This window comes from Lissotriton helveticus, chromosome 11, assembly GCF_964261635.1.
Source record: "Lissotriton helveticus chromosome 11, aLisHel1.1, whole genome shotgun sequence".
NCBI lineage: Eukaryota > Metazoa > Chordata > Amphibia > Caudata > Salamandridae > Lissotriton > Lissotriton helveticus.
In genome coordinates this window covers 1,003,024,678-1,003,052,603 of record NC_136072.1, presented here as the reverse complement: position 1 = coordinate 1,003,052,603, position 27,926 = coordinate 1,003,024,678, and positions in this window count along the sequence as shown.

Below are 27,926 nucleotides of genomic sequence, written 5' to 3'. Positions count from 1 at the left end.
TCAGGGAGCCCGACTCCACCCTCAGGTCTCGGCCGACGGAGAACCGCATAGGAGACCCGTGCCTGACCCCCTTGCCAAATGAAGCGCAATACTTGAGTCTTGAGCCGTCGAAAGAAATCGCTGTCTATGGGGATAGGCAATGCCTGGAACAAATATAAGAATTTAGGGAGGAGAACCATTTTCACGGCATGAATTCTGCCCAGCCATGACAGAAATTTCGGTTTCCACCTGTCCAATTCCGCCCGGGTCTTCGCCAACAAAGATGGGAAATTGGCCTGGAACAGCCCGCCCACTGTCGGAGTCAGATGGACCCCTAGGTAGACGATCGAACCAGTGGCCCAGGCCAGCGGAGTCAGCGGCCGTACCCGGTCCCTCTCGGCCTCCGAAAGGTTAAGATTCAGGATGTAGGACTTGCTATAGTTGACCTTAAAACCGGCCACGGCCTCAAACTCCAGTAAGACCTCCCTGATGAACTGCAGCGAGGTTTCCGGATCAGTAATAGAGAACAAGATGTCGTCTGCAAAGAGCGAAATCTTGTGCTGTTCCCCCGCGAACGGCAGACCTCTGATCCCGACGTGCTCCCGCACCGCTACCGCCAGCGGCTCGATGCTCAGCGCGAACAGCAGGGGGGACAGCGGACAACCCTGTCTAGTACCCCGAGCGTGAGTAAAGAACGCCGACGTATGACCATTCACCGCCACCCGGGACCGGGGGCAGCAGAAATTAGCCTTCACCATAGTGATGAAAGCCTCCGAGAAACCAAAGGCAGTCATGGTATTAAACAGAAACCCCCAGTCCACCCTATCGAAGGCCTTCTCGGCATCCAGGCCCACTAGGACCGCCGGAATACGAAATCTTTCTGCCTTTTCTATTAGATGCACCACCCGACGAGTGTTATCATGCGTCTGGCGCCCCTTGATGAAGCCAGACTGGTCTGGATGGATTAGCGCCGGCATAAGGTCTTGTAGCCTACGCGCCAGGATCGCCGAGTATAGTTTGGCGTCCAAATTAAGAAGCGCTATCGGGCGAAAGGAGGCGCATTGCGCTGGATCCTTCCCCGGCTTCGGCAAGACCGTAATCATCGCCTCCGCCAAGGAGCCAGCAGAGGAACCGGAGGAGGCCATGTCATTAAAAAGGGTGACTAAGAAGTCGCAGATCTCGGAAGCGTAGGATTTATAAAACACAGCGGTGTAACCGTCTGGGCCAGGTGCTTTGTGAAGCTTCAAGTTCGCAATAGCATCTAACACCTCCTCCCTGGTGATCGGGGCCCCTAAAAGCTCGTTCCATTCCCTGGACACCTGCGGAAGGTGCATACGCCCCAGGTACTCCCTCTGGGCAGCTGCTCCCAGCCTTTCCCCCCCGTATAGATCCGAGTAAAAGCGTCCGAAAATGGCCGCCTTTGTTTCGTCCCGGTGCTGCAACTGACCCACAGAGTCGCGGATCCCCCCAATGTACTCACGTTCCCGCCTGTCGCGAAGCTGTCGGGCCAGGTGCCTCCCCACCTTGTTACCACAAGAGTAGGACTGTCGGCCCAATCTCAGTAGCGTGAACTCCGCCCTGTTATTGTAGTGCGCCCTCAACTTCCCCCGTACCGCCGTGAGAGGCCGGAGGGTCACCCTCGAGGGGTTAAGTTTATGCGCCCGCTCGAGAGATGCCAGTTCAGCCTCCAGTGCCTCCCGATCCTTGCGGCGCAACCTGTTGAGGTGTGCGTTAAGGCTCAAGCACGTGCCCCTAACGGACGCCTTAAAGGCATCCCACGTGTTGGATACAGAGGTATCGGATGGCGGATTGAGGGTAAAGAACTCCCTAATGGCCACCCGCAGCGCCTTGTTAGACTCCTCGTCCCGAAGTACCGAAGCTGGGAAATACCATTTCCGTTGCCCGGTATCTGCCGACGACCAGCGCAGCGTAAGCACTAGCATGCTGTGGTCCGAGACCGAGATGGGCAGGATGGTGGAGTCAAGAACATCTCCTCTAAGAGCCTGGCTGAGGAATACATGATCCAATCGTGAATATGAGTGGTGTACATGAGAGAGAAATGTGTAATCTCTGGACGTTGGATGCATAAACCGCCACCCATCAACCAACCCCATTTCCGTAATCTTTTGCCGTGACAGCTCAGAGAACACACCAGTATCCGCCCTGCGAGCGCCTGAACAATCCAGCGCCCTGTCCCACACCAAATTACAGTCCCCCATGAGGAACAACCGCCCTTCCACAAAATCACTCACTTTATGCAGCAGGTCTTGCAAGAACTTATTCTGGCCAGTGTTAGGAACATACGTCACAACAAAAGTACAAAGCCTCCCCTGCACCAGCCCTTTCACCATCAACCAACGGCCCTCCCTATCCGTGCGTACCGCCACCGGTTGAAAAAGTAGCGAAGTATGGAAGAGGAGGGCCACCCCCTTATGCTTTGTGGACGCAGAGGATCTGTATATTAGGGGATATGCCTTATGCTTAAGACGCAGCTCATCTTTGCGTGCAAGGTGAGTCTCCTGAAGTCCCACTATGTCCAACTGGTGGTCAGTTATATACTTCCACACCTTTTGCCTCTTCTGCGGGGAGTTCAGCCCCTTAACATTCCAGGTCCCTAAGCTAACAGGCATCGTGAGACACCAAACTAGACTCCTCTATGACTCTGGAACCCGCCCACCACCCCCGCCAGAAGGAACCCTGGTCACAGCACATAAGAAAAGCATACTCCCGCCAACCCTCCTCCCCACATTCCCAACCTCGAACCCCACACCAAATCACCCCGCAACTCTCAAACCAACGGCGCCTCCCATCCACCCTCTCACCACCACATGATACAAGCCACAACACGTCCGCGTCACCACCAGAACCCCCCCACATCCCCAACCCCAACACCCCAAACAGCCCCCCCAAGACCCTCCCCCCCCCGGAAACCCCCACACACCCCATCCAAAGTCCACAAAAGTCCTCCCAGGGCTGGCGAGGAGACAGCAGCCGAAGTCCCCTGTAGGCCGAAGGAAAGGGAAACAGTGAAAGTGGAAACAAAACAGAAACAGAGAAGAAAATACTCATCAGTCCCAGTGGTCCACAGGTCACGAAGTTACGACCACGTCTGGGACCGGTCGGGAAGACCATCTCGGTTCCTCCCAAGGTCACGGTCTGGGGAGTCTTCTTCGAAAGTACATCCATTCACCCAGACCGGGGGGGTCCATGCCCCTCCAGCGCCGATCCGTAGTTTCAAGTCACCGTCACGCCGCTCCAGAGCTGGCCTGTGACGCCGGCACCGTCGCTGAAACCACTGATGCCACTGCACTTCCCCTCTCCTGCTGGCTGGCATCGCGGTCCGGGCGCCCCCTCGCCGGAGAGGACCCTACTCTATGCCACGAGGAGGACCGACGTCGCCTCCGAGATGGGGATGCATTCGACCCCTGGGACGGGGCAACCTCCTCCAAACCCAAGAGCTCCTTTGCCTCCCGAAGGGAGCGCATCTGCATCAGCCGATTCTGCCACCTGAAGATGATCCTGAACGGGTGCCCCCAAGAGTAGGCGATGTTGCGTTCCCGCAAAAAGGAAGTCACCGGCCGAAAATCCCTCCTCTTCTGAAGTGTAGACGCTGCAAGGTCCTGGAAAAGCTGAGGATGATGGCCCCTAAAGTGCAGCGAATCGATGGCCCTAGCCTTCCGGAGGATGCGCTCCTTCAATTGAAAGTCATGTACACAGACAAGGATGTCAGGGGGCGGCCCCCCCCCTCTCCTGGGCAAACCAACGCGATGAACTCTATCCATCTGGATATTCTTCACATCGTCCTCATCCAGAATCTGCAGCAACAGCTCCTGCACATATCCTCGCAGGTCTCCCGACTCACCATCCCACGGTACCGCTTTAATGCGAATGTTATTCCGCCGGGAGCGGTTCTCAAGATCTTCCATGTGTGCCTGCAGGTCCAAGTTCTGCTCCGTGAGGCGAATGACATCTTGCTGGAGTAAATGGACATCATTGGCCGTGCTCAAATCATGGTCCTCAAGAGTCGCCACCCTTTCTCCAATCCCATCAACATCTCGCCGTACTTCCCGGAGATCAGAGGCCAGTTGCGCCCGCAGCTCAGAGATGTCCTCCTTAATGGAAGCAAAAAGTTCGGTCATAAAAGCCTTAGTGGCCGGGGCCTCGTCATCGGACATCCCGGCCGACCCACCTGCTCCGGGGGATGCCGGCTGCTGCGACGATCTAGCTGCGCCGTCCTTCAGCACGCGTCCCTTGCGGGCCTGGTTAGCCATAATGAATGCCGGGCGCCTTGCACCAGAGCAAACGCTCCACTGATCACCACCAGAACCAAGCAGCACCCAGATCCGGGCCTGCAGACGCAGCAGTTGGCCCCGGCGGGCAGTCCCACTCTGTGTCCGCCACACAGCTCCTGGCCAGAGGCTCCCAGCGAATCCCCGGCGCCCAGACACCAGGAAGTAGGGGTGCGCAAAGCCCAGTGGTCAAGAGGCCCCCAGTCAGCTACGAAAGCCCTAGAGAGGCGGTACACGAAGGCAATCCAGACAGCAAAAGTCCATGAGCGAGCGCCATGCACTCAAACAGCCGACTGAGCCAGGCAAAATGGCGGCGCCACGCTCCTCGACCAGAGCACCTCCGGGCCTCCAGGTATGCACCCCCAACAGCACCCCTAGTCCGCACCAGCTCGCAGCGTAGGACCGGAGCCTCCCCTGGAAGTCCTGGCACAGGCAATGGAGTCCAGCAGCTCTTGACCTGGCAAATGCGGCCTCTGGGAAGCGCCCGGGGCCTCTACCACACCTCCTGGCCGGTGCTCCCGGGCCCCCACACTTCTCGCCAGTCAGGACCTTCCGCCGCGCGGGTACACCCCCACAGCCAAGCGGCGCCGTGTCAGTCCATAGAAGGCCTCCAGGGCATGCACCACCCCAGGGGCAGTCACTAGGTCGCCGCCACACCAGGAGCCGGCAGCTCCCCCGACATGTCCCTCGATGGGCCCCTTCGGCCGGCCGGGCTCCCTCCGCACCTCCCCCGTCCAGAGCGGGGGGTCACTCACCAGGACTAGGTTTCCTGGGGTCCTCGCGGAGCCCGGTCCTCGCTGCTCCACAGGTGCACCTCCGGACCCCGGCGGGCTCAGCGGCGCCTCCCCACACCGAGGCCTCCGGGACCTCTCTGCTCTCCAGGTCGCCACTCGCCGGCACCCTCAGGCCCCACCGGAGATCGCAGCTGCCCCTCGCCGCCTCCGCCGACAGCCCGCAGCCCAGGCGGTCCGATGTCAGATGACCCAGGGCGGGGCGGGGCGCAAAATGGACCTCCTCCGTCGCGGTAGGCCCCGCGACTCGCCGGGCCGGCCTCCGCAAATCGAGACCGGGGATCCACAGGCCGCAGAGCTCCGCCGGTCCCGCAGCCTCCCTGAGCGATCTCTCTCCTCGCCGACGGCACCGCGCTCCACCGCAGTGTACCGGCGACCCCCGCCACCGATTAGGGGCCGAGCTGGGCACCAGGTGCCGCGCTATTAGCTGCTTTGCCGGATCGGCGCCGGAGAGACAGGGAAAAAGCGTCCTACTCCGACGCCATCTTGGCCACGCCCCCGCCCTGTCGTATTTTAATTATAAAATGTACGTCCACCGATTCCGTAACTGTTAGACACCTTAGTTCTTGCAACCTAATGGCCCGCCCGTTACGTTCCTCTACAGTGTAAATGTCTATTCATCATATACGATTACAGTTTGCTCTGTGGCAGGCCCACGTGGTTATAGGCTCGTATTTGTATAATGAAATTTTCACAATAAAGGTTTTTAAAAGAAAACATGGTAGTAGTATATACATTGGTAAAGTTTTTAATAATAGTGACTGTTTTAGAATCATTAAAAGGCAAGTGAAATAAAGCAGACCAATTACATGAAGGGTAAAAGGTATAATACGAAGGAACGCAGTAAAGATAAATGGTCAAGGGCTGTTGTGTTTTCTATTCCTGCAACATAAAGTGATCGATAAGAATCTCATATTCAGGCGTATCGGCGACTAAGACAGCAGGTCGACCCTCTTTTGCTCAACGGCTCCGTCATGGGACGAAGAAACGCTCTTTTTCTCGAAAAAAGAATATATTTTACTTGCAGGACAGTTGTAAAATTTCCGGGAAAGTACATTAGCCTGGAACATTATAACATATATTTAAGAAAAAATAATGTTCGGAAGTAATGAAAAGCGTAATTTTTAGGTCATATGACCAAGCCTTTCATCATTACAATAAGAAAAGTAAAATGAACCAATGAAAAGTTTTATTAACAAGTCACATGACTTGTTATGCTTACGTTACGCGCTGCGCGCCCCGGATGACTTCCGGATGCGCTAACGCGGCGCGTCATATGACGCATTACGCGACAACGCAGGTCCAGAATATAGTCAAAATGTCTCCACCAACCAGCGGTCGGAACACAACCCCTTTCAGCAGGCTAAATAGTTCTGTTAAATGACAACAGAAGGGACAGGCAACAAGAACCATCAGTCAAAGAGGGGAGGGCTAGTTCTTCTCTACCGGGTTACATTGGGGCGCTACCGGAACTGATCGAATTGGTAGTCTACAGTGTTTCTGGATGTTTCAGACTGAAGCTGGGGTTAGCATGAGAGCAGCACCATTTCGTAGCTCCGTCGTGGTCATTCCGCAACCAATCATGGCAGCCGTTCTTTATCGTTATTTTGGGCGGGGTGGGTGGCGGAGCCGAGCTGTTTTGCAGCCATCATTGTGTGGAGTTAAGTTCATCTCACTAGTTTTGTATTTGTCATGAGGGGTTGTTCCTAATGTTTCTATTTTAGCGAGGTCAAAAAGAGATCCCATTAGTGGCCTACTGATTTTGCTCGATTCCTTTTCTTTTTTTTTACACGATTTTTCGTTATCTGCAAAGACTAAACAGAGTATTGCGACTCTGTGTTTGTTTGTAAATAGAGAATGAACCAAAGAGAACTAATTCTAAAACAGTAAATACTTGGATAACAATCAATCAAATGGAGAGAGAAGCAGGCACGACGGATTACAACGGGGGCAAAGGCCTGCGTTAACTACCTTTCACTATCTGCAAAGAGAGAGTACTCCTAATAGAAATGAGGGGGGGGGGCACCATTCAAAGCAGATCAGTGTGCATAAACACGAAAATGTTTTCACTTACCACGTACTTGACATTCGACAGCTTATGATATTTGCTATTAAAAAACCATTGAAATTCACTGAAAAAACCATAGGTTATAGACCATATATAGTTAGGAATTAGCATTTACAAAACCTTGAAAATTCACTGAAAAAACCATAGGTTATAGACCATATATAGTTAGGAATTAGCATTTAAAAAACCTTATTTTACTCACACAAAACCATTGAAATTCCATATATAGTTAGTTGCACTAACTATATATTGCGCACCCGCAATCCACTGCTGATCATGTCACATATTACATCATTCATGACATGGTCAGTGACATCACTGATGACATCACTGATGACATCTCAAATGACATCACTGATGACATCACTGATGACATCTCATTTGACATCATTCTTGTGCTAATACGATAAACCTCTTCAGACTCTAATATAACCTTAGATACACTCAGTGTATACAGACACTCACACACTGCCACTCATCCATGGAGTTACTCACACACCCAGTCAGTCATGCAAAGAAACAATCTCACCTCCATTTCTTCAACTATACAGTTAAACACACCTTACTTATTGAAACATATACTAACACATATTTACTCTCTTATACAATCCCTGATACAAGTTCACAATGATCGATACAACCACTCACTCATTCAGTGGCTCTCATGCACAGTTATTTATATATGCCAACTCTCACATGTACTGTGTTTTACATATGTACTTACTATGACATGTAGCATTGAGATATCCATTCACTCATCAATACACTCATGCACACAGTCAACTGCCCATGTAGCTGTTTCCACATGCACTCTTGAACTCATACACCTAGTGAATAAACTGCTCACACATCTATGCATAGAGTCACACACCTTCCAGCCACCCCCACACAAACTCAATCTCCCATAGAAATACTTGGGCAACCAATTAATAACACATATAGCCTCTCGTATAGCTAATGATCAACACATGCAGCAGTTTACAGAACAACAGACATAATGATGCACAAATTAAGACAGTTTAGTTACTAACCCATGCATTCAGTGAGACACATTTAATCACTCACTCATACAGTCAGTCACGCACCTACTAAATCCTTCATCCAGACACTTATACATCCACTCATTCTTCAATATGTAAGACATATTTTAACTTTACAGAAACATACAGTCACTGGATGTTGTCATCAGTGATGTCATCAGTGATGTCATTTGAGATGTCATCAGTGATGTCATCAGTGATGTCACTGACCATGTCATGAATGATGTAATATGTGACATGATCAGCAGTGGATTGCGGGTGCGCAATATATAGTTAGTGCAACTAACTATATATGGAATTTCAATGGTTTTGTGTGAGTAAAATAAGGTTTTTTAAATGCTAATTCCTAACTATATATGGTCTATAACCTATGGTTTTTTCAGTGAATATATATATATATATATACATATATATATATATATATACATATATTCACTGAAAAAAACATAGGTTATAGACCATATATAGTTAGGAATTAGCATTTAAAAAACCTTATTTTACTCACACAAAACCATTGAAATTCCATATATAGTTAGTAGTACTAACTATATATCGCGCACCCGCAATCCACTGCTGATGATGTCACATATTACATCATTCATGACATGGTCAGTGACATCACTGATGACATCACTGATGACATCTCAAATGACATCACTGATGACATCACTGATGACATCTCAAATGACATCACTGATGACATCACTGATGACATCTCAAATGACATCACTGATGACATCACTGATGACATCTCAAATGACATCACTGATGACATCTCATTTGACATTACTGATCACATCACTGATGACATCATTCATGTGATAATACGATGAACCTCTTCAGACTCTAATATAACCTTAGATACACTCAGTGTAAATAGACACTCACAGACTGTCACTCATCCATGGAGTTACTTACACACCTAGTCAGTCATGCAAAGAATCAATCACACCTCAATTTCCTCAACTATACAGTTATACACACCTTACTTATTCAAACATATACTAACACATATTTACTCTCTTTTACAATCCCTGATACAAGTTCACAATGATCCATACAGCCACTCACACATTCACTGACTCTTATGCACAGTTATTTATATATGCCAATTCTCACATGTACTGTGTTTTACATATGTACTTACTTTGACATGTAGCACTGAGATATCCATTCACTCACCAATGCACTCATGCACACAGTCAACCACCCATACAGCTGTTTCCACATGCACTTTTGAACCCATACATCTAGTGAATCAACTGCTCACACATCTATGCACAGAGTCATACACCTCCCAGCCACCCACACACACACTCAGTCTCCCATACAAATACTTGAGCAACCAATCAATAACCCATATACTTACTCATATAGCTACTGATCAACACATGCAGCAGTTTACAGAACAACAAACATAATGATGCACAAATTAAGACAGTTCGTCACTAACCCATGCACTCAGTGAGACACATTTAACCACTCACTCATACAGTCAGGCATGCACCTACTAAATCCTTCATCCAGACACTTCTACATCCACTCATTCTTCAATATGTAAGACATATTTTAACTTTACAGAAATACACAGTCACTGGATGTTGTCATCAGTGATGTAATTTGAGATGTCATCAGTGATGTCATTTGAGATGTCATCAGTGATGTCATCAGTGATGTCATTTGAGATGTCATCAGTGATGTCATCAGTGATGTCACTGACCATGTCATGAATGATGTAATATGTGACATCATCAGCAGTGGATTGCGGGTGCGCGATATATAGTTAGTACTACTAACTATATATGGAATTTCAATGGTTTTGTGCGAGTAAAATAAGGTTTTTTAAATGCTAATTCCTAACTATATATGGTCTATAACCTATGGTTTTTTCAGTGAATTTTCAAGGTTTTGTAAATGCTAATTCCTAACTATATATGGTCTATAACCTATGGTTTTTTCAGTGAATTTCAATGGTTTTTTAATAGCAAATATCATAAGCTGTCGATTGTCAAGTACGTGGTAAGAAAAAACATTTTCGTGTTTATGCACACTGATCTGCTTTTAATGCTGCCCCCCCCCTCATTTCTATTAGGAGTACTCTCTCTTTCCAGATAGTGAAGGTTAGTTAACGCAGGCCTTTGCCCCCGTTGTAATCCGTCGTGCCTGCTTCTCTCTCCATTTGATTGATTGTTATCCAAGCATTTGCAAACAAGCACAGAATCGCCATACTCTGTTTAGTCTTTGCAGATAGTGAAGGATAGGTAAATGCAGACTTTTGTCCCCATTGTAATCCGTCATACCTATTTTTCTCCCCATTGATTGATTGATTGACTCGAGCATTGAATTGTTCGAAGTTGGTTCTCTTAAGGATCTTCTCTGCCTGCAAACGGGGAAGAATAGGAATATTCTCTCTCCCTTTGCAGATAGTGAAGGGTAGGTAACGCAAACCTTTAACACATCGTGCCTATTTCGTTCCTCATTGATTGATTGTTTGCCCGAACATTGACTGTTTGGGAATTGGTTCTTTTTGGAGGTATTCCCTGTTTGCAAATAAACGTAGGAAAATCTTTGCAAGTAGTGAAAGGGTAGGTAATGCGGACCTTTGTCCCCCGTTGTAATCTGTCATGCCTATCTACTCCCCACTGATTGATGCACCTGTTTCACCCGGACCATTTACTAGAGATAGGTCATCTGGCCCGACCAGAGAGCACCCCTAGTGAAAAGGACATATGCAATAATAACGAAGTGATCACTGTATCCTGTTAACAGAAACTTTAGCATGAAACAACCTGGAAAGAAAGGAATAGGAAAACGAAAATCAGTAGGCCACTGATGAACTTTTTATTAAATAACAAACAAATAAACGATAACAATACGTAATGATAAAACCTATTATTGTCCTACAAACAAGAAACGTTAGAAGTAAGCCCGTAATAAGAAACCTGAAAACAGTAAGAGAAACCAAGTGTGACATTGCAAAGGCCACAAGGCAACGAGGCTTCATCGCCCCTCACTGCCCCAAAACGTGTCTGTCCCACCGCCTGCCACGGCCAAATAACGGCAAACTGGGAAAGATACAAGTCAGCAGACATCCGCCCCATTCTGGAAACTTCCAAAGTGCAACAGGTTTCCGGCTACGCCCAGCCGGAAGCAACACATATAAGGCGGGTCCTGCTGCCAACCGTCGGCAGAAGATCATCACGTAGGGTGTAGCCGGAGGAAAGGCCGAGGCCAATGGCACCCGTCCAGGGGGATTGCTACGACCACCCTGGAGAGTTGCAAGGGGGGGAATGTCTGTGTCCTCGACCCTCCCCTCTCTCTCCCAGTCCGGCCACCATCAACCAGAGGCCGAGACCGATGGGATCCGGCCGCTATGGCGGTAACCCTGGAGAATTGCAGGTTAGACCCTCTCTCTCCCAGTCTGGGCCAGCATCCATGGAGGGCCTGGGAGTGGAGAGGCCACTGCACGAAAGGCCCAGGAGAGGCACCACACTCCAAGGCCTGCCCCACCGGATGAGCCAAGGAACCCGTTCATGGGGCCAGAGCAAAGGGCGTCCGGCCGCCATCCACCGGAGGTCCGGCCCAAAGACAGACGGGACATTTCTTCTTTCTTTTATAATGGCTGCGACAACACTGGGGGGGGATGTCTTGCACATGCCTCCGACCCCCCGCCCCCTCGTCCTAATCGCCTGGTCCGGCCATAACAAATGTCAAGCGAGACGCCGTGGGGTGCACTGGGTGGGAGAGACGGTGCAAACAGGCCTCTCCCGCCTCCCCAGGTGGAGGCTTCCCAGCTGCACCCTCAGCGCTCCAGGCGCCCGGAAAAGGGTTCTTCCACTGTGGCGATGCTGCAACATCTCGCCCGGCAGGGTGGAGCCCGTCCGCTAATTTGACCCCGCGATCGCCGGTAGCTACCGAACTCTCAAAATGGCGGTCGACCTGGCAAGAGCGGGCCCAGCATAAAGAAATGGCCCGGTCACTGGTTGACTCCACCACCGTAGTCCTCCACGACCTTGAAGATTCTAGAGGAGCCGCGGGAGTCCCCGACCCCCGCAGACACCCCCGATGGGGAATGACTGCCATGATCGCCCGTGGAGTGACGAAACTGTAGCCGCGGGACGTCGGCGCTCCCATGCTGGCGCAAGCCTCAGTTTGAATGACTAGAATCCTGCAGACCTCAGTTCCGGTGAAAGCACAGTGTGACCCGGTAGGAAAAATTGTTGCACCCCCTCCCCTTTTTGACTGATGGTTCAAACCACTGATCCTTTCCTTTGCCCTTTTAACGGAACTTTGGACTGCCTCCCCCCCCCCCCCGCGGCGCCCCACGCCGTTATTTGGTGGGCGGCAACTTACTGGACATCACCTTGGTGCCATCCAGATTTCAGCGCGTTCTGCTGCCTTGGAACTATTCGCACAACAGACCGCTACTGACGACCCACCCCCCGGGACGCCCCACGCCGGATACCCAAATCAGTGCGGCACCCAGGCAACATCTTCTGAATTTTCATAATTTGAAAGAACTAGTAACATGTCCTCATCAGGAATTTCCTCTTCAATCATCTCATCAGGAATCTCCTCATGAAAAGTCTGCAATGATGATTCTTGTAACTCTATGGTCTCCAAACATTCGATAAATTCGCCATCAAGAGATTGATCAAAAAAATCATTCAAGTCATCTCCTCCTTGTGAGAATATTTCATTATTGGTGCTGTCAATTTCAATAAATGTAGTGGATAATTCAAAAGAAATTACCACGGTCTCTTCATTGTTTAAATGTTTTTACTGTTTTTGTTTTGTTGTATATATTTATAAGTTATTAAAGTTTTATATTCCTACTACTTTGTTGGAGTGCTATATATTTTTAATGTGACACATAATTGTAAAAACTTTGATGTACAAAGAGTCATCCCTGGAATCTTCCGCTTCAGGCTCGGTCCCCTCCCCAATCACAATACAGGATGGTTTTCAGATAGTAGGAACGCGTGTGGTGTGACGGATCTCTTCGGGTGTGGGCCTTGATCTACTATAACTCCTTTGAAGAGGGGTGATTCTTTACAGCTGGGGCCATAAACTACATCTGCAGGGCTAGCTGATAGCCTGGGACCGGCCTGGACAATCGGACACAGAGGAAGAGGAGTGTCAGAGGGTGCGGTAGTGAATAGGGCGAAAGGGAGGTGTCGGGCGGGCACAGGGTGTGATTCTCAGGGAAGAGCAGCGCAGATGGGGGGAGGTTTATTGCCCATGCATAAGACAGAGAGCGGGGGTGACCAGTGCCTGGGGAAGATGCTTGCGAGGGTGGGGAGCCATGCTACGGATCGACAGCGTGCAGAGAGAGGGTCTGGTCAAGGCATCTAAAATGGCTGCCGTGCACGACAAAAGTGTGGCATTTGAAAAAAGGCAAGATGGCGCAGACAATGTTTTTCAACACTTCCTCATTTCCTTCGAATCGAACGTTAACAGACGTTGGGGCATATTACCAAAGTTAAGCGATATTTATCCCTAACGATGCTTAGCAACGAATTTTTTACCGCTAAGCATCGTCAGAAATTATCGCAGATAAACCTTGCTATTATCAAGGTTTATCGCAAATGCCATAAAAAACGGCCGCAATGCATTAATATCGCTGAAAAGTCAGCGATATTCATGCATTACCGAGCTAATGCTCTTAGCCATGTTATCCACCTCCCATTGGATGACATGGCTAAGAACTGCTCAGGACAGGTGTTACTTTTTGGAGATATTCGCGCTTAGCGCGAATATCTCCAAAAGTTGGTAATAGGAGATAGCGATGTTAGCGACTGTTTCCAGTCGCTAACATCTTGACATGCCCACTTTGCATGTCATTAGTGATAAATATCACTGACATGCAAAGTGGAGCCCAAGATGGTCGCTATCTCCTACTAGCGGTCGCTAACTGGTGTTAGCGACAGCTACGTAATACGGAGATAATTTTATCTCCGCTTTCTTGGCTTTTAAAGCCAAAAAAGCGGAGATAAACCCCCTTGATAATATGCCCCGTTATCTCTCCCACACTACCGGTCCCCCTGGGCTTAAACGCCGAGATGGTAGGGACTGCATCCCGTGGAGATAGGCCGACACGTCACTCAGCAGAAAAACAAGTCTATAAACATACAATAAGTTAAAAGTCAATCATTCTTCTTTCCTTGTAGTACGCTCCCCAGTCCACTTCCCGTTACGCTAACCGGGCGCACCCCACCAAAAAAACGATTTTTTTTTTGCCCCTCCAAAAAGAACCAATTTTTGCACTCTATACTATAAGTCTTTTTTTATACTACAATCACTTCGCTACAACCTCATAAATTAAAAATAAAAATGAATAATATCTCAAACAATTTTTGATTTCTAAATATAAATTTATTCTTCTGAATTTTCATAATTTGAAAGAACTAGTAACATGTCCTCATCAGGAATTTCCTCTTCAATCATCTCATCAGAAATCTCCTCATGAAAAGTCTGCAATGATGATTCTTGTAACTCTATGGTCTCCAAACATTCGATAAATTCGCCGTCAAGAGATTGATCAAAAAAATCATTCAAGTCATCTCCTCCTTGTGAGAATATTTCATTATTGGTGCTGTCAATTTCAATAAATGTAGTGGATAATTCAAAAGAAATTGCCACGGTCTCTTCATTGTGATCCATTTTATTTTGAAATTTCTTGCTGTAAATTGCAGAAAAAAATAATCACTTTCATTTATCGTTTTTAGTAATACATAATATAAAACTAACTTTATCAAGTATTTAGTATAACAGAAGGACTGAAAATGAATAACAGAAAACATTTTTCAAATTATCTTAAAGTGTACAACATAGTTCCCCTTACAAATTAACAACTCACCTTTTTGAAAGTAGGAGAAGTGTTAGTACTGTGTAAATCAAACACCAGAAATTGAGCACCAAAAATTCCTCACAAATGTACCTCAGACAGTAGTATCACAAAATGGCTGTGGTTTCCTCTCATTTTTGATATATACATAACCAATTAACTTTCATCACACACAAATACAAAACCAAAGTAACATTTTAATTGGTTCTAAATTTCAACACTTTCAAATGTGTTTTCCCCATGCAATTTTCCATAGGACATTTAGATACGTCTACAGCTTGAATGGCTGAACGGAATTACACCAAACTTGGCAAAATGGTACATCAAACCTAAGAGGTCAGTGAGGATCTACTATGCCCCCTTATGGTCATTTGCCCCTTCGCTTTGGCCTCCTCTTGTCTCTCGATCCTACCGAGAGACAAGATGGCGGCCGCTACGGACTGTTTGGAATGTTTACAGACGCCGGAGAACCAATCAGCTTCGCAAAGCTACGTAACGCGAAAAGTACGCGAAGCGGAGCGCTGTTACAGATATATATCTTTTTTTGAACGTTAATTTCTCAAAATCCACTGGAGCACATATATTGAGACCTAGCAAAGGCACATCGGGCTACCAGTCCCTACAATTTTGCCAAGTTTCGTGCAAATCCATTCAGCCGTTCGATTATTATTATTTTTTTTTTGCCCCGCGGGGCCCTTTTAAAACCTCCACATCAAACCTAGGGGGTCAGGGAGGATCTACTATGCCCTCTTATGGTCATTTGCCCCTTCGCTTTGGCCTCCTCTTGTCTCTCGATCCTACCGAGAGACAAGATGGCGGCCGCTACGGACTGTTTGGAATGTTTACAGACGCCGGAGAACCAATCAGCTTCGCTTCACAAAGCTCCGTAACGCGAAAAGTACGCGAACTGGAGCGCTGCCTGGTCCGCTGTTACAGATATATATCTTTTTTTGAACGTTAATTTCTCAAAATCCACTGGAGCACATATATTGAGACCTAGCAAAGGCACATCGGGCTACCAGTCCCTACAATTTTGCCAAGTTTCGTGCAAATCCATTCAGCCGTTCGGGCTAAAAGTGAGGCCAACCGCCCTATGGAAAACTCAATGTTAAAAACACGTTTTGGGACCCCCCTTTTTTCTCGGCCCCCCCTTGACGAAACCCCTCCCAAATTTTCAGGGGCTGCTCAGAAACAAAATGTTCAATTTTCCTGAAAATTTCAGCCAATTCCGTCCACAAACGCCAAAGTTATTAGACATAGAATTTTCAAAAATCCCATAGAGAAAAAATCCTAACTATATATACCTACTGGCGACCGCCAGTAGGTAATATATATATATATTTATAAAAATATAAATATAATAAATATATATATGTATATAAATATATATATATCCACAACAAACTCCAGCATACGAGAAATAACCTCACTGGTGCCGCAGCCTCAATTTCAAAACGGTATTTATTGTCTGCAACGGGAAAACCCGACGCGTTTCGCAGTTAACCTCACTGCTTTATCACGGGTGAATTAATAAAGTGCAATACATGTATTTAAAGGTGCAGGGTTCCATTACGTCACAGTCATAGACATAGTAAACATACTTAAACATTTGAGATCGATGCAGTACTTACAAATGTATTCAGGTATTTGAATAAAGAACTACATTTTCATTTCTACAAATTCTGTTTTTGATTTGTAATTCATTACATAATAAACAACGTATTTATATCATACTGGCTGATCGCCATGAAAGTCAATAAAGTTTTTCAAAAACAGACTTGTTCTTCGCAATACAGCCCCATGTTCAGTGATGATAGTTGCTCGAGTGAGCTGTTTTCAACATGTTCTTTACAGTCATCCTTTTTTAATTCTTCTAATCTGCAACAAAATCAAATAGATTCTATGTTATAAAACTAATGAACCCTTTGTGATGGATCATAAACGAAAACTTTAAAAACTTTAAAAAGATACTCAGTAAGGAAGGTGAAACTTCGTATTTTAGAGCATTTACGGGCAATTGCTAAACACGATAGACAGTATCCTGTTACCCGGCACTTTAATGACAAACACAATCAGAATCCAAATCTCCTTAAGTACTGTGTGTTGGATGCAATGCCACCGAGAGAAAGAGGTGGGAACCGCACACTAGAATTAAGGAAACTTGAATCAAAGATGATTATAAAGTATAACACAATGATCCCATTTAGTTTGAATTTTGACGAAGAAATGTCAATACATCTGAGATGAATGACTAGTCCATTATCGCAGCCTTCCTTACTGAGTATCTTTTTAAAGTTTTTAAAGTTTTCGTTTATGATCCATCACAAAGGGTTCATTAGTTTTATAATATAAAATCTATTTGATTTTGTTGCAGATTAGAAGAATTTAAAAAGGATGACTGTAAAGAACATGTTGAAAACAGCTCACTCGAGCAACTATCATCACTGAACATGGGGCTGTATTGCGAAGAACAAGTCTGTTTTTGAAAAACTTTATTGACTTTCATGGCGATCAGCCAGTATGATATAAATACGTTGTTAATTATGTAATGAATTACAAATCAAAAACAGAATTTGCAGAAATGAAAATGTAGTTCTTTATTCAAATACCTGAATACATTTGTAAGTACTGCATCGATCTCAAATGTTTAAGTATGTTTACTATGTCTATGACTGTGACGTAATGGAACCCTGCACCTTTAAATACATGTATTGCACTTTATTAATTCACCCGTGATAAAGCAGTGAGGTTAACTGCAAAACGCGTTGGGTTTTCCCGTTGCAGACAATAAATACCGTTTTGAAATTGAGGCCGCGGCACCAGTGAGGTTATTTCTCGTATGCTGGAGTTTGTTGTGGATAAATTGGGGAGTGGCGTCCCTGCCGTGTTGCCCGCCGCATGAAGTGGCTTGGATTTGCTAAAAACTACGTTGTGATATATATATATATATATATATATATATATATATATATATATATATATAGATATATATATATATATATATAATATATATATATATATATATGTATATGTATGTATACATATACATGAAAACTCCTTGCCAAAGGAACACTAGAGCCAAATAGTGGTATTCAGTTATAGACTGGAGTACCCTTCTTGGAAAGTGGGTTATTAGTAGTGGTAAATATGCATCTACCACTGGAAATGAGGCCTCTAACACAGACCGGGGCTCAGAATAGGTCTCAATAAATTATTCCCATGCTCAGCCCTTGGCAGCTTGGCTGCGTGCAGTCAAACTTAATTTAAGAGACATGTATGTAAAGCATTTAAAAATAGCAATTCAGGGGGCGTGATCTCGCTAACCATGGAGTGAGACTCACTCCGAGGGAGCTCCCGCCTGCCTTACCTGGCTTAAATTTCGGCACCGGCGCACTATCTGAATCCCTACACGGCCCGGCTGGACACCGGAGGAGCCCAGGAATCTTTTGGCCATGCGGCGCGGTGCTGCGGAGGCCAGTGACTGCAATTTCGGCAGTGGGGCACGGAGCTGGCCCACGCGGCCTCCATCTTGTTTGCCATGAGCCCGGAGAAGGGATTGCGAGAGAGGTCGTGCTTCCTGGGACGGCCAGTGTCGTCCGAGACGCCCCGCTCCACGGACTAAGGCGGAGGTGTGATTTCCCACTATGCTGCACCAGATCATTAACATGCAGGATTATGGGACAGGTAGTCCTTGCTATGGAGCGCTTGAGGCGCATGCATGATTAATCTGCTGCAGGTGAGCCCCCTACCACTGAGGAAGGAGGAGCTTATAAAAGAAATGCTGTCGGAGATCACGTTCTGGGACTTTGGCATTTGAAGAAGGCTGTCTGCCGAAACCGGTCATGCCCGTCCTTGAATAAAATGACCTGTGAAGCCCCGCTGTGTCCTTTGTCTCTACTCGAAAGGGAGGAGAGTCTGGTGTGATTTTAGCATGCTGCCTGTGGCGCGCACAAGGGACCATTTCATACAGTGGTCACGGACACATGGGAATTACTTTTGTGGTTTAGCCGAGGCATCGGACTTCCGTGACCCCCCGCCATAACCTCCTGGGTGCTGAGAAGCTGCTGTCAATCAGCGGGCCAAGACTGCTTGGAGAGACGCCGTCACTGCACTTGCTTCTCCAGACTCGCTACCTGGTTGGTTGGTGGCTGAAATTAGGGGACACGAGGTCGGTGAACTTGTGAATCTTGCTGTGATTTCCCACTACGCTGCACCAGATCATTAACATGCAGGATTATGGGACTGGTAGTCCTTGCTATGGAGCGCTCGAGGCGCATGCATGATTAATCTGCTGCAGGTGAGCCCCCTACCACTGGGGAAGGAGGAGCTTATAAAAGAAATGCTGTCGGAGATCACGTACTTGGACTTTGGCATTTGAAGAAGGCTGTCTGCCGAAACCGGTCATTCCCGTCCTTGAATAAAATGACCTGTGAAGCCCCGAAGTGACCTTTGTCTCTACTCGAAAGGGAGGAGAGTCTGGTGTGATTTTAGCGTGCTGCCTGTGGCGCGCACAAGTTACCCTTTCATACAGTGGTCACGGACACATGGGAAATACTTTTGTGGTTTAGCCGAGGCATCAGACTTCCGTGACCCCCCGCCATAACCTCCTGGGTGCTGAGAAGCTGCTGTCAATCAGCGGGCCAAGACTGCTTGGAGAGACGCCGTCACTGCACTTGCGTCTCCAGACTCGCTACCTGGTTGATTGGTGGCTGAAAGTAGGGAACACGAGGTCGGTGAATTTGTGAATCTTGCTGTGATTTCCCACTACGCTGCACCAGATCATTAACATGCAGGATTATGGGACTGGTAGTCCTTGCTATGGAGCGCTCGAGGCATATGCATGATTAATCTGCTGCAGGTGAGCCCTCAACCACTGGGGAAGGAGGAGCTTATAAAAGAAATGCTGTCGGAGATCACGTTCTGGTACTTTGGCATTTGAAGAAGGCTGTCTGCCGTAACCGGTCATGCCCGTCCTTGAATAAAACGACCTGTGAAGCCCCGCTGTGTTCTTTGTCTCTACTCGAAAGGGAGGAGAGTCTGGTGTGATTTTAGCATGCTGCCTGTGGCGCGCACAAGGGACCCTTTCAGACAGTGGTCACGGACACATGGGAAATGCTTTTGTGGTTTAGCTGAGGTATTGGACTTCTGTGACCCGCCGCCATAACCTCCTGGGTAATGAGAAGCTGCTGTCAATCAGCGGGACAAGACTGCTTGGAGAGACGCCGTCACTGCACTTGCGTCTCCAGACTCGCTACCCTGTTGGTTGGTGGCTGAAAGTAGGGGACACGAGGTCGGTGAACTTGTGAATCTTGCTGTGATTTCCCACTACACTGCATCAGATCATTAACATGCAGGATTATGGGACTGATAGTCCTTGCTATGGAGCGCTCGAGGCACATGCATGATTAATCTGCTGCAGGTGAGCCCCCTACCACTGGGGAAGGAGGAGCTTATAAAAGAAATGCTGTCGGAGATCATGTTCTGGGACTTTGGCATTTGAAGAAGGCTGTCTGCCGAAACCAGTCATTCCCGTCCTTGAATAAAATTACCTGTGAAGCCGCGCTGTGTCCTTTGTCTCTACTCGAAACGGAGGAGAGTCTGGTGTGATATATATATATATATATATATATATATATGAAAACTCCTTGCCAAAGGAACACTAGAACCAAATAGTGGTATTCAGTTATAGACTGGAGTACCCTTCTTGGAAAGTGGGTTATTAGTAGAGGTAAATATGCATCTACCACTGGAAATGAGGCCTCTAACACAGACCAGGGCTCAGAATAGGTCTCAATAAATTATTCCCATGCGCAGCCCTTGGCATCTTGGCTGCGAGCAGTCAGACTTAACTTAAGAGACATGTATGTAAAGCATTTAAAAATAGCAATTCAGGGGGCGTGATCTCGCTACTCATGGAGTGAGACACACTCAGAGGGAGCGCCGGCTTGCCTTACATGGCTTAAATTTCGGCACCAGCGCTCTATCTGAATCCCTACATGGCCCAGCTGGACACCGGAGGAGCCCAGGAATCTTTTGGACATGTGGCGCGTTGCCAGTGACCGTAATTTTGGCAGTGGGGACCGGGGCTGGCGTGCGCGGCTGCCATCTTGTTTGCCATGAGCCCCGGAGAAGGGACTGCGAGAGAGGGCGTGTTTCCTGGGACGGCCAGCGGCGTCCGAGATGCCCCGCTCCACGGACTAAGGCGGAGGTGTGCACCTGGGCAGACAAGCGACGGCTAGCGACTGACGCCCCAGGACGTAGCGGTTGCAGCGCATCACAGCGAGAGAGCCCGTGGCAGTCATCTTGGGATCTTCCCGGCAGAAGTACGTTCATGCCGCGGCTTCTCCTGTGGGTCTCTCTGCACATTACTGGGGCTTTGAAGGGCCTGCAATGTCGAGACAGCAGCTACCTTGGGTGTTGTGATGCAACCAGAGGCTCTACGTGGCCTGGCCCTTCCCTGGGGGTTGCCGCTCTTCACCTCTGGGAGTTTCTTCTGGGTGCTGGCCCTGCTCTTGCCTCATCAACAGATTGGCTCTTTCTCCCCCCGGAGTGCATTGTGATAGCGCCTATCTGGGCGGGATCGGCGCCTGCTGTTTTGGGACCTTACTGTGCTGTGATATCTCTGTGTAGTGTCATATTGTCAGTGGAGCGCGAGTATTCTTGGCAATACTGAGCCTCATTGGTGGTGCTGGCAGGCTGGAACATGTTGGGGCCCCTTTGCTGAATAAGGTGCGGGCTCGGAGGGGTTGTGGTGCTCTATATGGCCTTCCTTGCCGTGGTTTTCTGTTGTGGCACATATTTTGACGCTCTGAGTGGAGTTATTTTGCCCTGGTCCATGCTTGGCCCCTGCTTCCTTGGGAATTTTGCCTACAGAGGTCGGCTGCCCCCTTCCCCACTCTCCAGACCTAGGTCTTCATAGGGAGTATTTTTGTTTGAAGGGCCATGCCATGCGCTAAAGCTGGGAAAGAAGCTACCGCGACTTTGAAAGATAATCCTGTAACGTCATTGTGGAACAAGCCTGGTCCTGCAGCTTCTGTGACTATGGCCTCCCCATCTGCAGGCTCTTCGGATACCCTCACTCAATCCTTCATGGCTAATTTCTTACAAGAGATCAAGCCGGAAATTGGATCCCTCAGATATGAAGTCCAAACATGTATCAAGGAATTCAGAAAGGACGACACAGAAATTGGGGAGAGGGTGGATGACCTTGAGAAGATGGTGGATGCCCGCATGAGGGATGAGGAGCATCTCTGGCAACGTCTAGCCCTCCTTGAAGAACAACACATCGAGCTCCAAATAAAGCAGGAGGATTTGGAAAATAGGAGCAGGCGTAACAACCTGCACCTCCGAGGAGTTCTTAAAGGGGCAGAGGGCTCGGACATCATAACTTTTGTTGTGGAGCTCCTCCACGAGATTAGAGGGGATGACGACGCTTCCCCGCCGGCACTCGACAGGGCACACTGAGTGGCAGTACCCCCTGGACGCTTTGGACTAGTCCCTGACATACTAACCAGGGTTCACTTCTTCACGTTGAAGGAGGCAATCTTGAAAGCAGCGCGCAACAAATCAGAATTGCTCTATAAGGGATCCACTATCCAGCTTTTCCAAGACCTTGCACCCACCACACTCTGGCCCGCAGGGATTATAAACCTGTTACTGACAAACTCCGCGAATTGGGTATCCAGTACCAATGGGGACATCCTTATGCTTAAATCTTCAATTGGGAGACTAAACGCAGGGTGCTACGTTCTCTCCAAGAAGCTACCCAGCTGGTCCATCTCCCTGCCTCCTCTGTACCAACTAGCCCTTCACGATTGCCGCCCCTGAACTGGGAGCCTGCGAAGCCACAATGGGTTAGAGCGCTTAGACTGCGCCAACCATCTAAACATTGTGTATGGTCCTATTCCCAAGCGAAGCAGGTCATCATTCATCATCTCCGTTCTATGGATGGCGAGAAGTCTCCCACTCTCCCTCAAGCAAAGGCGGACTGAGAGATGTTCGGTGCTAGAAGGTTTGACTGAGCTTTGCCCTTAACGCTTCGCGCTGGAGCGGCGATGGGTTCTCATAAGCAGTAATCCTTTTCTCTTTGCCTTGGCTACAGCTTGGCTGCGGAGCCGGTGCTTCCCGTTTGGCAGTTGTGTTATGATTAACAAGACTCACCCCACCTCCTATTCCTGAGAGAGTGCCTTCTCTGGAATGACTTATGCTATTGAGCCTAGCCTGTTCTAGGACTGGAATAGGACTTGTTGGCCTTTGTTGGTTTTTGAAGTTTGGAAAATTTACGTACGTTGTCCTTGGAACACTCAACAACAGAAGCTTTGCCAAACGGATAAACCCAGTAAATAGAACAACAGGGAGAAGAGTTACTAACGGAGCCAACGTCCTAAAAATCTCCACCTACTTTCGTTACACTTAAAATAGTAAAATGTGGTAAAAAGGCTTTCCACGGTGAATTAAATTACAAACTCTCCGTAGAGGTTCCTCTTAACGAAATGTCGCAAGCTGTTGATAGAAAACAAGAGTCAAGGCAATGACATTGAGGATTCTCCCTATACTGGCCATGACCCTTTTTACAACAACATTGCGTCCCACTGGTAAAAGGCCAAAAACGGCACTTTGGAGAAGTCAAATAACAGTGACATTTGCCCTCCTCCATCTCTACTTTGTCTTTTTTAATGAGTAACTGAAATTAAATATGTGGATCATATAACAGTATTTTGAAGTATATATGATCAGATGTTTTATAACAAGTTTTAATGTATGCAACGGTTTTAATTAATCATGCATAATAAAGAAATTCCCTTTCTCTCAAAAAGACTCGCCCCACCTCCTATTCCTAAGAGAGTGGCATCTCTGGAATGACTTATGCTATTGAGCCTAGCCTATTCTAGGACTGGAATAGGACTTGTTGGCCTTTGAAGTTTTGCTCCATATTTCCTTTTTTTCCCTTTACCCTTTTTAGGTCTCGACCTACAGCATTGCTTTAGCCATGCTTGTTTGGTCTAGATTATAGTAGGGCTTTCAAAAGTCTACCCAAACTGCTGCGGATCGGGTACAGTTCATGTTAACCAGGCGTGTGCACATCGGACACCCACACCATTGCCAGCCACATTCCACACCATTTGTCTGAGCCTCGGCATCAGACTTCAAAGGAATGCGCTCCCTCGCCACAGCAATGCCGAGAGCTTGCGGTTTTTTGGATCCATTTCACGAGGCGGTGCACGTTGCCTTCCTCGTCTCCCGGATAAAAATACTGCTGCAGGCCACTTTCGTCTCACTCCTGCAGGATTCGGCAGAAATCAACCTAACACCACACGGGGGTGACAACGTGCAACTTTTCCGCCGAATAAACAGAATTTACATTTCAGAATGTTATCTCCCTACTTGTTTTAACGCACTATCATCGTGATGAATTTGTGACCCGCCAGTGCCCCTCCCCCTGTTATTTATCACGTACCAGAAACCAACTACAGAAACCGCATCTTTTTCCAGTACAAACTGGGCGCAACCACTTTACCCCATGGGGTGGCTACACACCCCCACCTCCACTTCCTCACTTCCACCCTCCGAAGTTTTAGAGGCAGCCTGCCAGGCTTGCGACGAGTGATGGTGCTCTTGCGCTTCTCTGGTACCAGCTCTGCACTGACATGCGGGGTTGTCGTCGGCCGAGCGCTTTACGTCTCACAATGAGTTTGGTAAGCAAGCAAGCGCTATATGAATTCAAGCAAAGTACAAAACACGTGCTCGGGCAATCGGATCTGTGTTGCTGCCTCACTGAAAGCTACCTCACAATCCTTTATAAAGGTGACAATGAACACACTGAGAGGACTGTGCATGTAACCTGCACGCTGTGACAAATCTTGTTACACTTCCGGTGTTTGGTCCTATATTTCAGGTTCGTTTTCCACTTAATTGCACCTTTCTTTTGCTCTCTTGATGAACGGGTGCGCGCATGTGCTTGCTTAGGGCAGGTCACGGGAGTTTGCCCTGGCTCGACATTCGCCAGCATCTTTCATCACTGCAGTCATCTGCCTCCTGAGTTACGCCTTTGTAACTTGCACACATGTCACTTTTTCCTCCTGTAATGCACCGTTTGCTACCTCTTGTATTTTGTTTGCTCACAATTGTCACTTTTACCTCATGTAACCCGCCCCCGACACAGCAATGCCGAGAGCTTGTTTTTTTTTGGATCCATTTCATGAGGCGGTGCACGTTGCCTTCCTCCTCTCCCGGATAAAAATACTGCCGCAGGCCACTTTTGTCTCACTCCTGCAGGATTCGGCAGAAATCAACCTAACACCACACAGGTGTGACAACGCGCAACTTTTCCGCCGAATAAACAGAATTTACATTTCAGAATGTTATCTCCCTACTTGTTTTAACGCACTATCATCGTGATGCATTTGTGACCCGCCAGTGCCCCTCCCCCTGTTATTTATCACGTACAAGAAACAAACTACAGAAACCGCATCTTTTTCCAGTACAAACTGGGAGCAACAACTTTACCCCATGGGGTTGCTACACCACCCCGCCTACACTTCCTCACTTCCACCCTCCCAAGTTTCAGAGCCAGCCTGCCAGGCTTGCGATGAGTGATGGCCAGGCGCGGTGCGTCCATTAGGGCGATTGGGCGTTGCCCCACCGAGCGTTGCCGTCACACATCTAACTCTGACTCTCTCTCTGACTCACCACAATGCAATCCCTGTATCCATTCCCAGGCCGATGGAGGCAGTCGGCTAAGAAAGGGGGCGGGGCAGCACTACAGCAGTTCAGCTGCAAGTGTCTGATTGACGTGACATCCACCATAATAACACATAACAGGTGGTCAGGAGCGCACAGCAGGTGTGCGCATGGTCTGCTTAGGGCTTAAACATTTTGCACCAGCCCTGAGCATGCGCACACTAGGCTGCTCATTAGAAGAGCGAGGGTTGTTTCATGCCACTCTTCTAATGAGCAGCCTAGTGCGCATGCTCGGGCTCGACACAAAAAATTTTAAACCCTAAACACAACATGCGCATTACTGCTCAAGGCAATCCTGGTGCTGCTGCTGGAGCAGCGTCTGGATTGGCTGAGGGTGGTATTTGCCAAGGCGCCAATGCGGGAGTCGGACCTCGGCCCAGGACCAGGAGGACTAGCAGTGGCAGTGCAGATCCGGTAAGTTTATTTTTGTTAATAATGGTGTTTTTTTAATCTCCCCGTGCGTGCCTGATTATGTCTGTATTTTTATCGCATGTGGCAGGCCAGTCGTCTTGAATGATGGTAACTGTCTGCAGAGCTTGGTGACAGCCTAGGCTGTGTCGGTCAAAGGGTCGTAGTTCTATGTTATACTTAACATTCACACTGACTGTGCTCACTTCTGTTTTGTATAAGCTGGTAAAAAGTTGTAGTGTAGCTCCTATTTTCCCAATAGGCTCTGCGCATTGGAATAGTACCTACAGCAGTAAAGGCCTAGGCCAGACGTTAACTAGGTCTACTACTGTCGATACTAGACTTAATTTTTGGGTTTGCCAGCTAAGCTCAGAGTTCGCTAGAAACTTTCTCGAATGTTCAAGGAAGGATTAACTCCCCTGATTAGACAAGAAGGGATTTAGTTTCTGACAACCATAGAACATGACAACTTTGCTCTCCCCTAATCAAGAGTCAATCTCGAGAGTCGTGTGAGCACAAGGCAATTATTTTACTCAGTCAGTACGTGCATTCTTAGTCTCATCAGAATGTAGAGAAAAGGAGGAGACGGGCGTGTTCAATAAAAGATGTTATTTATTGATCAGTCTCTTTTCTCGTACAAGAGAAATGGATCGATATTATTGCAATACTTATAGTTAAGTAAAGTGCATACATTAAAAGCAATAGTATAAAATAATACTGTAAAAACATTGATATGGTTTCTGAGCCATATGATGTTTAAAATGATTAAAATATATTTACATACACATATACATTTGACTAAACGTACTCAACTGGTGTTTCTAAATACGCCTACCCCGTGTACCTGACCTAAGTCTAATACGTGGGCGGGAATAGAAAGTTACAGTTTAAGTTAAGTTTGTTTTTGCCAAGTGAATAACTAAAGAATTCTCTAGGAGGGGTTATTCAGTTCTGTACCTGGAATTTAGGATGAATGAGGAATGGTATCTCTTTCTCTGCTCTCGATATTCCAGGCTGCCTGCGAGGGCTGCCCAGAAGCGCCGGTGCTGGGTCTCTCGGCTTGAGATAGCAGCGCGTCTCTCAGCGCGTCAGGAAGGCGGGGCTGTTGCCTGCGGGGTCTGCTTCTGCTCTCGGCTTCGGCAAGTATGGCTGCTCCGTCTTGTCACCACGCGTGTGTTTGCATAGGGCAAGGTCGGCAATATTTATACCTTAAAGGTGCCGGGATTGACGTAAGGATGGACATAGGTACGTCAATAAAGATGTCATACGACTTGCTCGTTAGCACATTCTTTACTAAAGTTCTCTGTGAAATCAAAACAATGGCCGCACGGATTATCCAGGTTGTCATAGGTTTGATTTGTTATGAGAACGTCGTATGCCTTATCAGGGGCTGGAGGAATGTCGCTTGTCTAATTAGATCTCAAGCGTTATGACCTAATCAGATAACACGTTCCTGTGCCGTAGTGTGACTGCGTCAGATAACGGTATCTGCATCATGGGGGATTTCTTGCCTCATGGGCTGACTGTTAGTTAACTAGCTAGGTAGGTTAACCAGAATATGGTCAGGAATAGGGGGATCGATTCAGAACCTATAGAAATACACGACACCCACTCCACGCTAACTATGGTCATATCTACTAATCTATGCATAGTATAACATAGTACAACATACTATAGAGTATAGTGTATACCTTACCACCCCAAAATACATAAATGCATTTTGAAATTTTCAAATATACTGAAAAATTGCAGTCATATATATTG